At 58.8% G+C, this 9,613-nt stretch overlaps 1 protein-coding gene and 1 long non-coding RNA gene across 2 annotated transcripts in view; one reads left to right on the top strand and one right to left on the bottom strand.

Moving 5' to 3' along the window:
* The window catches only part of LOC102992021 (uncharacterized), a 15,624-nt gene extending 12,275 nt beyond the window's left edge, over window positions 1–3,349 (bottom strand). Inside the window, exon 1 of the long non-coding RNA XR_008616508.1 lies at window positions 3,241–3,349. This is a non-coding gene — a long non-coding RNA (uncharacterized lncRNA). The remainder of the gene's footprint in view (window positions 1–3,240) is intronic.
* A 241-nt stretch (window positions 3,350–3,590) lies between these two features.
* Window positions 3,591–9,613, top strand: part of SNN (stannin) — a 10,348-nt gene continuing 4,325 nt past the window's right edge. Inside the window, exon 1 of the mRNA XM_028483610.2 lies at window positions 3,591–3,719. The gene's annotated coding sequence lies outside the window, so the exon portion shown is untranslated. The remainder of the gene's footprint in view (window positions 3,720–9,613) is intronic.

The following is a 9,613-nucleotide window of genomic DNA, read 5'->3' as shown; positions in this document are numbered from 1 at the left end:
GAGGGAGGCCCGCATACCCCAAAAAAAAAAAAAAAAAAAAAAAAAAAAAAAAAAAAAAAAGGAATAGGGGGGGCAACTCCCTGGCAGTCCAGTGGTTAGGACTTGGTGCTTTCACTGCCGTGGTTCTGGGTTTAATCCCTGGTAGGGGAACTAAGATCCCGCCAAAAAAAAATTTTTTTTAAATAAATAAATAAAAAGAAATGGGTATGTCACTATCAAAAATGGAAAAGCAGTATCTGTGCCCAAAATAGAAAGTAACATAAACTGCAGAAAAACAACACGTTGTTAAATTCTAGATCAAGAGTGTGGATCGCCCAAGACTGTCAGCCTGAGGTCTGCTCCCTCCTGGTTATAAGGGAGCCGAGCCAGTGCTAGAGAGATGCTAGAGAGATGTTAAAGCCACCCACCAGCAAGGGAGGAGGATTTCTCTCCTTGACCAGGATTGCTGTGTGATTCAGAACAAGATGGCACCCTCTCTGTGTCCCACCTAACCTCGCCCTGCAGAACTCACCAGCGCCCTGCAGAACTCACCAGCGGCTCATTTCTCTCCCTTTGGGGAACTTCCCTCTGGCCGAGCAGTTTTCATTTCATTTTTAGGCCTGGAACCCTAAGAGCTGTGGGCTTGGCAAGGAGGCCCCACTGGAATCTCCCAGAGGTTGGCTGATGCCTCTCTACTCCCCAGCAAACCCCTCCCTTGTCCCAGTCCCTCCAGTGCCCCAAGGGAAGCAGGCACAGGGCCAGCCTGGCACAGGGCAGGCCCGGCTGGGCCCCAGCAAGCCCCAGGGAGCCAGGGTGATCTCAGCCCTGGCCCTTAATTATCTTCTTGGCTAATGAGCATCTGAAAACCTCCATGTCATCTACAGGAGGACCCCTGGGATGCTGGGGGCAGGGAGATTCTACGAGCCAGATGTCACCAATGGAGGGAGGTGGTAGGGGCCCCGAGAGAGGAAATGGGCTTGGGGAGGGGAGCTATACTTCCTGCCTCTTTGTAGGGGAGAAAGCTAGGGCTGGGGCAGGCAGTTACGGTGGTGGCGGTTAAGTGCAGGACTCAACAGCCTACTGTGCGGGCTCAGATCCAGGCTTGTTGCGCACCATCTGTGACCTTTAGCAAGTGCATTAGCCCCTTGCTGCTCAAAGTGTGGTCCCCAAACCATCAGTACCACCTGGGAGCTTGTGAGAAATGCAGAACTCGGGCCCCGACCTACTGAGTAAGTATCTACATTTTAACAAGACCCCCAGGTGATTTCTGTGCACATGTGCCACTCTGTGTCTCAGTTTCCCCATCTGTAAAATGGGGATTAAAATGAATTTATGCATACGTAGTGTTTAGAACAGGGTTTGCTGCTATTATTATTCATTCATTGTTATTATTATTGAAGCAACTCACTCTGGGCAAGAGGGATGGCTGGACCCAGGTGGGCTTTTCCCAGTCACCCACCTCTCAGGGCCCCAGAGGTGGGCTGTCACTGTGAAGACCAGGAGCCTGAGGCTCACAGAAATGCAGTGATTTGCCCAAGATCCAAATGGGGGAGCCCAGGCTCAACTCCATTACTGTTGAACCTTATTACTAATGTTAAGAGTGAGTGAAATTGTTTCCTCTGCACAAGCACTTGTGGTGCTCACAACCGCCCTGTGAGGTCAACTTACTGTCACCCCCATTTTTCAGATGATGAAACTAAGGGAAAGAGAGATTAGGGTGCTTTTCTAAAGCTACCCAGCAGGAAAGGCTGCACTGCAGCCGGGAAGTCTGACGCTCATCTTCTATGCTATGCTGCTTTCCCCCTCTGGTTTTTTCCTCCCAGAACCTGTTCCCCCAAAGTGTCCCTGCTTCCCCTGTCATTTCTTTGACAACCCTGGCTCTGGGGCTCCGAACCTGCTCCTCTCAAGTGCTCACCACTAATGAGGTCTTTGGCTACTTGAGGTTGGGACCGCAGAGGCCGCTGAAACTGGCTCTGTGGGAAGAAACTGCTTCCTTTCACCCTGGGCTCCCAGGTGTGGCTAATGGGGCAGGAGCCCTTGAGGGCCGTGCTGCGCAGACTCAGGAGCAGGAATTGTTCTGGGCTGTCTGGCTCTGGCCTCTGGGGAGCTGACCTGGAGCTGGAAGCTCCTCTGCCTCTCTGTCCCCTCTTACTTTCCCCTCTTACAGCTCACATCCTGGGCCTGGCCTCTTGGCTAGGGCGCAGCAGGGCCAGACCTGGAGGTCTGCAGTCTGCCCATTCATTCATTCACTCGACAGGCACGCATACACTCTTGCAAACATACAATTTCGCAATGCACGGGCGGGAAAATAACAAAGGGACCGCGCTAGGTGGAGATCAGGGAGGGCCCTCTGAAAGACAGGAGTGGAAGAATGTTTCAGCTGAAGGAAACAGCACAGGCAAAGGCCCAGAGGTGGGAAACAGCTTGGCACATTTGAAGCAGGAAGGAGAGACCAGCGACAGTGTGGAGACTATGGCCTTGAGAGCTGGGCCCTCCATCTTCTCCCAGAGGCCTCTGCTTGAGGCTGGCAAAGACGTTTCCAGACAAGACTCCCAGCTTCCAGGATGAGGGGCTCCACCTCCCCGCTCCTGCCTTCCAAGCCAGAGGTGGCGATAAAGGGAACTTGGGCCACAGAGGTCTTGAAGTACCCACCCTTGCCCCTCTTATGGGCCCCGGATGGCCACAAGGGGGAGTGTCCTACTGCTGGACCGCCTTCTTGGGTGGACAAGTGGACTAACCGGCAGTAACTCCCAGGCAGACAGGCGTGGCCTCCAATCCTGCCTTCATTATATGCGGGCTGTGGTACTTCAGCACTTTGGAGCGTCAACTGGAAAATGAGTAGCTCTTCCTTTCCCCGTTGTCTCCGTGAAATGTGTTTGAGAGCTGAGTACAGGGCATAGCTCTTGGTGAGGGCCTAATCGCGGGGTTATTAAATTAAATAACCATGACTATAAAAGGCCAAGAGGCTGCAAATTCCCCACAGCTTCAGCCCCCAGCAAAATGAGAGCTCTGTGAGGGTAGGGTCCTTATTTGTCTTGTTCGTGGCTGTACCCGCGACCACTGGTGTACCCGGTACATGGTCGGTGTTCCATAAATGTTGAATGAATGGACAGATGGATGATGAATTAATGAACTAATAAACGAGTGAACAACCAGCTCCCTCCCCAAGGAAGGACATTTAAATTAGGGGTCCTGCCTATCTTTTGCTCCTGCCCGGGATGCTGCCGCTCCCTGCTTCCGGGCAGCAGGCCACACTCTTACCTGCTGTGCGCCTCAGTTTTCCCCTCCGTAAGCTGGCGGGAGTAAGAGGAGCCTCTGGGGGGCTGGAGGCAGGGCTCCCGGCCCGGGCCTCTCACCCACCCGCGAACAATCGGCGCGCTAGGAGGCTGAGCCCGCGCCCCGCCCCCAGTTCTGCCAGCTGCGCTCAGCCCCCGCCCCGCCTGGGCGGCCCACCCCGCGCGCACGTGACCCCGCCCCGGCCCGCCCCGCCCAGCCGTCCCAGCGCGGACTCCCATTGGCTGTTCTAGGAGGGCCCTGCCCCCGTCCGGAGCGGAGCCGGAGATACCCCGCCCGCCGCAGAGAGGGGCTCCTGCGTCCGGACTGTGCGCTGCGGCCGGACCCGGCTGGCTGGCTGGCTGGCGGCTGGCTGGCTGGCTGGCTGGCTGGCGGGCGGGCGGAGCCGGGCCCGCGGGGCTGCGGGACGATCGGGGCGATCGGGCCGGGCTGCGGGCGGCGCCATGGTGAGAGGGGTCGGGCGGGCCGGGCGCTCGGGCCCGGCGGGGGCCTGCAGGAGGGGAAGGGGCCGCCCCGGATGGGGTGGGGGCGCGCGGGCGGCGGGGGGGGGGTCTCTGCGGCGGGGGAGGGGCAGCCCGGGCGGTGGCGCGGCTTCGGGGGGAGGGTCTGTTCCGGGGGGCCGCGCCCGCGGGCGGGGGTTCTTTGTCCGCTGCGCTGCAGCGAGATCGGGACAAAGGAGGCGGCGGGGGGCGGCGGCGGCTTTGCAGGGAGCTGGTGTTCCCCCCAACCCAGTGCATGCCCCTCACCGCGGCCCGCAGTTCTGCGCCCCAGGCCGGCCACGGGTCTCCTCCGGACGCTTAGGGATTTTTTAAAATAACAGGAGGCGGGGATCCTGGCAACCTCCAGAGTGGTCAGGAGGGCTGCAGGGGGTAGGGGTGGGGGTCCTGGCGACGTCTGGCGCCCATTTCGCAGGTGGGGAAACTGAGGACGGGCTGCGGCGTTTGGTGCCCGGTTCCGTCGGTGGTGACTGCGCGGCGTGGGCATAACTGAGTCTCGTAGTCCCCCGTCCCCTAAGCTTCCCCCGCGCCAAGTCGAGCCGATTGGAGTTGCCTCTCCAGCTGTCGTTTCCCCTCCAGCTGTCGCCCCCTGGGCCGAGCTCCTTCCTCCCTCCAGCCTCGTTTAGCTCTTTGGTAGAGTCGGGGAGAAGACGGAGTCGCCTGGCAGGGTTAAATGAGAGGGTGCGTGGAGCGCGCCTGGCACTGCGCCTGCACGTCGCCCGCGCTTGGCACGCGGGAGCTGCCAGGGCGCTTATCATCCCTGTGTCCCCAGCATAGAGCCGTCCACCCCAGTCACCCAGACTCTTCGGGTGGGGGCGGACTGGGGTTCACTTGTCCCCCTTGGCCCCTCAGGCAAGGGAGCGGGGAGGCGGGGGTCAAATAATATGACATTTTAGTGTCAGAGTTGAAATCCCGGATTCTGGATCCAGGCTGCCTGGGTTTGAATCCCTGCGCAGTTACTTTTGGGCTGTGTGACCTTGGGCAATTGATTTAACTTCTCTGAGCCACAGATTCTTTATCTGCAAAGTGGGCATGGTAATAACTCTAGGGTTGATGCTGAAAGGAGATTATCTGTGTGAAGTGTTCAGCCCAGTGTCTGGCACATAGTAATTATTGCCAACTTTTGCCAGGCGTCTACTGTTATTACCAAAGTTGTTTGGCAAGTGAGCTGAGCCTGGGGCAGCCTGTGAGAATAGCCAGTGGCTGATTCACAGGGTGGGGGCACAGGAGACTTGCACTGACCTTGGGGCAGTCCCTGGGGTTCTGCCTGCGCCAGCTTCCTCTTCTGCACAGGGGAACCTGGTGGGTGCTGGCGCGAGTTTCCTCTCTGCGAGAACCGTGGTGTAATGGGTGGGTGGTGGAGGGTGAGGTGACACTGGCTGCAGAGCTGGGCACAGCCCAATGATTGTCAATCTCTCATCCGCATCCCCACTGTTCTTGCCCTGGCTTTTGGAGGGCAGGGGCCTGTGTGATGCTTCCTTGGGTTCCAGCACCTGCTCAGGCCTGGCACAGAGCAGATATGCCACCTGACCCCTTGTCATTCCCCGTCCTCCCCACAGTCCTATGTTTCTAATCAGAAACTGGGCAGGAAATGTTTCCAGTTTGTGAACTGGGGTCCCCTGAAGAGACAGAGCCTGGTTTGCTGGCACACCTGATAGATGGCTTTGTTGGGGGAAGGGGCATGGCTTCACCCCTGCAGAGGTGGTGGGTCCCCTGTAAGCAGGGCAGCCCCAGAAGGTGGAGGCTGCAGGGGGGGGAGGGGTGGCAAGCTGGTATCCAGCTGGGCTGGGTGACACTCATGATGTGCCCAGTTAAGCGAGAAGAAGGTGGCAGCATGTCCCTGAGGAAGGCGGTATTTGTGGCACTGGGCCCTGTACCCTCCTGGGAGCAGGTCCTTTGGGGGTAGTGAGGGGCGACCCTGTGACACCCAGGAAGGTGTGGTGCCTGGTGACTCACAAACCTGGTGGCCCCATAGCCCTTTTGTTTTCACATTTCTTATCACTTCTCAGCCTCCCCACAACCTGGCTGCTGAGGTCAAGGCCTCTTTCCCATTTTGCAGGCTGAGAAACTGAGGCCGTTAGGAGCAGCTTGCTTGGCTGGGTCACAACAGCTAATGATAGTGAAGTGGAGGGATGGTGTGGGGCAAAGGAGGGGACTCTAATCTGCTCTGCTGCTGGCTGGGCTCCACTGGGCCTTGAGTGTGTGAAGGAACCTGTGGAGTGGGGTTAAGGCTTCATTTTGGGGTCCCCTGAAGAGGCAGGGGTAACTAGAACCCAACCCAACATCGGGGAAGACCTAAGCCGTGGGCCTCCGAGGGCAGCAGGACAGTGGGGGGCGCCCGCGCTCAGCTTGCCGGTGGCCGATGCAGGGTCTGTCCTTTGAACCCGTCAGTGGTTGGGGGTGGGGCGGGGGAGAGGTCAGAGGGGTGGTGTCGTCAGACGCTGGGCTTTAGAGCTTGTTGAGATCCATCCGAGGGAGGTGGGAGCGGGAGGGCGGAGGGAGGGTGGAGGATTGGCACTGTGTGTTTGGGGGATCCAGATGGCCTTGGGCTTCCAGTGCCAGCTTTCGTCCTGACTGAGGGAGCTGGCAAGGAGATGCTACAGAGGTTGGGGGAGCATGGCCCGTCGCCCACCCTTAGAGTGCCTGGAGACTGCAGTCGTCGGCTGTGCTCTGGCTCCCAGTCTGGCCTGACCCTCTGCACTTAGAAGACCCCTCCCTTTATTCTGCTGGGCCCCACTTCTGGGTCCCATCCTCCTTTATTCTGTCCAAGGTCACTCTTGGACGATCCATTCAAGCTCTCCGCGCCTTAGTTTCCTCACCTGTGAAACTTGGATGGTAACAGTGAGCAGCGCTAGCCACGGGCTTGTTGGGAGGAGTAGATGATGGTATGGAGTAAGTGTTACCTGCTTTGGTGATTGTTCTAAGGGGGTCCAGGTTTCCCATGTGCCATCCTGGGCGTCTACCCAGCCCAAGCTGTGGTCCTCCGCGTCCTGCCTTGTGTGCTTTCCTGGATCAGGGTGAGGGGTCAGCTGACCTGCAGGAGACATCTTAGGTCAGAGGGGCAGGAGGGAGGCCCTGAAGAGATGAAGCAAGGGGTGGGGTCCAGCCCAGGCCAAGAGGGTTCAGAGGGAACTGGCCGGCTGCCCTCATGCTTCAGGTTCCTCTGGGATCTGCATCTTGGTGGCATCTTGCCTCCCCTCCCCTCCCCTCCCCACAGCTCGTGCGGGGACAGCTGCCCCTCCGTGGGCTTGGGCCAGGCCTGCCTGGGACCCACTTGCACACGTGGCTCCTGCCCCCATGCTCAGCCTGCAGCCTGTCCTTCCACGCAGGCTGCCAGCTCCCTTGAGGGGACCCGTGGTGGCTTTGAGATTCGGGGGCATTCAGGGGTGGGGGCTGCCGACCGTGATACCCATGCAAGCAAGGCCTCCTCTGATAACTGCCTCCCCGGGCTTGGAGTGGTCGGTCAGCAGACATTTATTGAGCACCTGCTGTGTGCTGGTAATAGGGCCGGGGATCCAGCAGTGGGCAAGATGGACAGTGCCCTCCTGCAGGCTCAGAGCCCACTGTGGGAAGGAGACGGCAGCCAGGGAAACACCTTCCCTGACCCAAGAGAATTTCAGGTGGCAGAGTGCCAGGAAATAAGAGGAAGTAGTACGAGACGATGGCCGGGGGTGGGGGTGGGGCTGCGGCTGGAGCCTGGGTGATCTGGGAAGGCAGCCCCCAAGAGGCACCTTCTGAGAAAGTCCCGTCCGATGGGAAGGAACCAGTCACGGGACACTCAGGGAAGAACACTCCAGGCAGAAGGAACAGAAAGTGCAGAGGCCTTGAGGTGGGAGGCAGAAGGGTGTGAAGAAGCTGGGGAAACAGGGAATTTGGATTCTCTGCTGGTACCAGGGAGGGTTCTGAGCAGGGGATGACATGATCAGATTTTTTAAAAGATAAGTTCTCAGGAAATACTTGCTGAGTGAAGGAACAAACACATTCAATGGAGGGCCAGGACCGCAGGCAAGGCATGACTGTGGCCTGGTCACCTGGCTCTGCCCCCTCCTCCTGACCTGGGGCGGGGGCAGCAGACAGGGTTTTGAGGTCACCACTCCTCTCAGAGGGTCCTTGGAGCTGGGGTTACCTCTGCCTCAGTTTGCTGGTTGGTCGTTGGTCCCGGGACCGCTTGTTCCCCACCCCCAGGACCCAGAGGCACTTCCTGGGCTCCTCAGCTGGTTTGGCCCCTGGGGTCCCCCCTCCCCAGGTCTTACTGCCATTGTTTGATTTCCCACTTCCTGAACCACCCCCCTGCCCCTCAAACACACACACTTCCCCTTCTAAATTGATACTGACTTGCCTTCCTGTCTAGGAACCCAGGGGGAGGGCAGGCACCCCAGCAGGCGCTGGACACAAGGGCCAGTGGCGAGGGTGAGGTGGGGAGGGACAGGCAGCTAGGTGTGCTCCCGAGCGGGACGAGGGCATGGGGGTTGGGGCAGGTTCATCCAGCTGCAGCCAGCATGCTCTCTGGGGGTTGGGGGGATCACCTGCTCCATGTGGAGGCCCAAGACGACAGGCTGAGCAGAGTTGTGGGAGCTGATGGTAGCCCTGATGGTGGCAGGGGAGAGGCCAGGAGGACCTGTGCACTGGGTGGGCACGGAAGTGTGCAGGGCCACTCACAGAGCACACAGCCCAACAGGGGAGGCAGGTGCCAACCCCATGGCCCTGACACAGAAGCCAGGGTTGCACATTGAGGCTGGTGCCCTGGAGGGAGGGAAGGAGGGAGTGCAGCCACAGGACGAAGAGGACTTCCTGGACCGCGGGGTCAGGAAGGCTCCCCGGCTGAACTGGAGTTAACCAGGGCAGCCTCCACATGTTGATGTTTGTCTGGGGTCTTTGGGGAGCTGTCCCATGCCATGTGAGAGGTTTACCAGCATCCCTGGTCTCCATCCACTTGATACCAGTAGCACCCACACACACACCAGCTGTTATAATCAAAAATGTCTCCAGACGTTGCCACATGTCCCCTGGGGGCACGGTTGCCCCCACTTGGGAACCACTGCACAGGGTAAGGGGAGCAGAGCATTTGGGCAGAGGACCTGGCTGGGCAAAGGTCTGCAGGTAGGAAGGAGCGTGGGGTCAGTGGAAGAGGAGCAGGGGTAGAGATGCTTCGTCAGGCCCCGTAGGTCACTGTAGGGACTTGGGGTCTTTCCTCTGAGTGACAGGAGCACTGGCTGCAATGGCCCCCACAGGTGGACCAGGGAGCCTGTTGAGATTGATGGCAGTGGCTTTACCCTGGGGGCAGTAAGAAGGGGGCAGACTCCAGGGATGTCGCCCCCTCCTGACTAGGACCCCTCTGCACAGGTGGGCGTGGGAGCAGGGCAGTTCTGGGGGTCTGTAGGGTTTTCTCAGAGCCCGTCCCGGGACAGACTCAGGGGTGTTGACTTAGCTACCTTTGACCTTCAGGCAAACCTGGCTCTGGGGTGGGGGTGGAGGGCTCCCTGGTGTGGATAAGAATCATTTCTAATTAAGGCTGTCATTGCTCAAGGAGGGCAGGTCCCATCCTGTCTGGAGGGAAAATCTTCCGCTTCCAATGATGTCTACCTGCACTGATGTCTGTCTGCTCCAGAAAAACCAGATTCAGACAGCTGAGCCTGTGCCCAGGCGTCACAGGCATCCGTGTAACCACCTGGGTGTTAGTTACTATTATTTGCTCCGTTTATGGTCAGGCAGGAGAAACTTTTTTTTTTTTTTTGCGGTACGCGGGCCTCTCACTGTTGTGGCCTCTCCCGTTGCGGAGCACAGGCTCCGGATGCGCAGGCCCAGCGGCCATGGCTCACGGGCCCAGCCACCCCGCGGCATGT

This window comes from Physeter macrocephalus, unplaced genomic scaffold, assembly GCF_002837175.3.
Source record: "Physeter macrocephalus isolate SW-GA unplaced genomic scaffold, ASM283717v5 random_52, whole genome shotgun sequence".
Classification (NCBI taxonomy): Eukaryota; Metazoa; Chordata; class Mammalia; order Artiodactyla; family Physeteridae; genus Physeter; species Physeter macrocephalus.
Note: the sequence above shows the minus strand (reverse complement) of the source record. Positions and strands in the feature narration are given on the sequence as shown.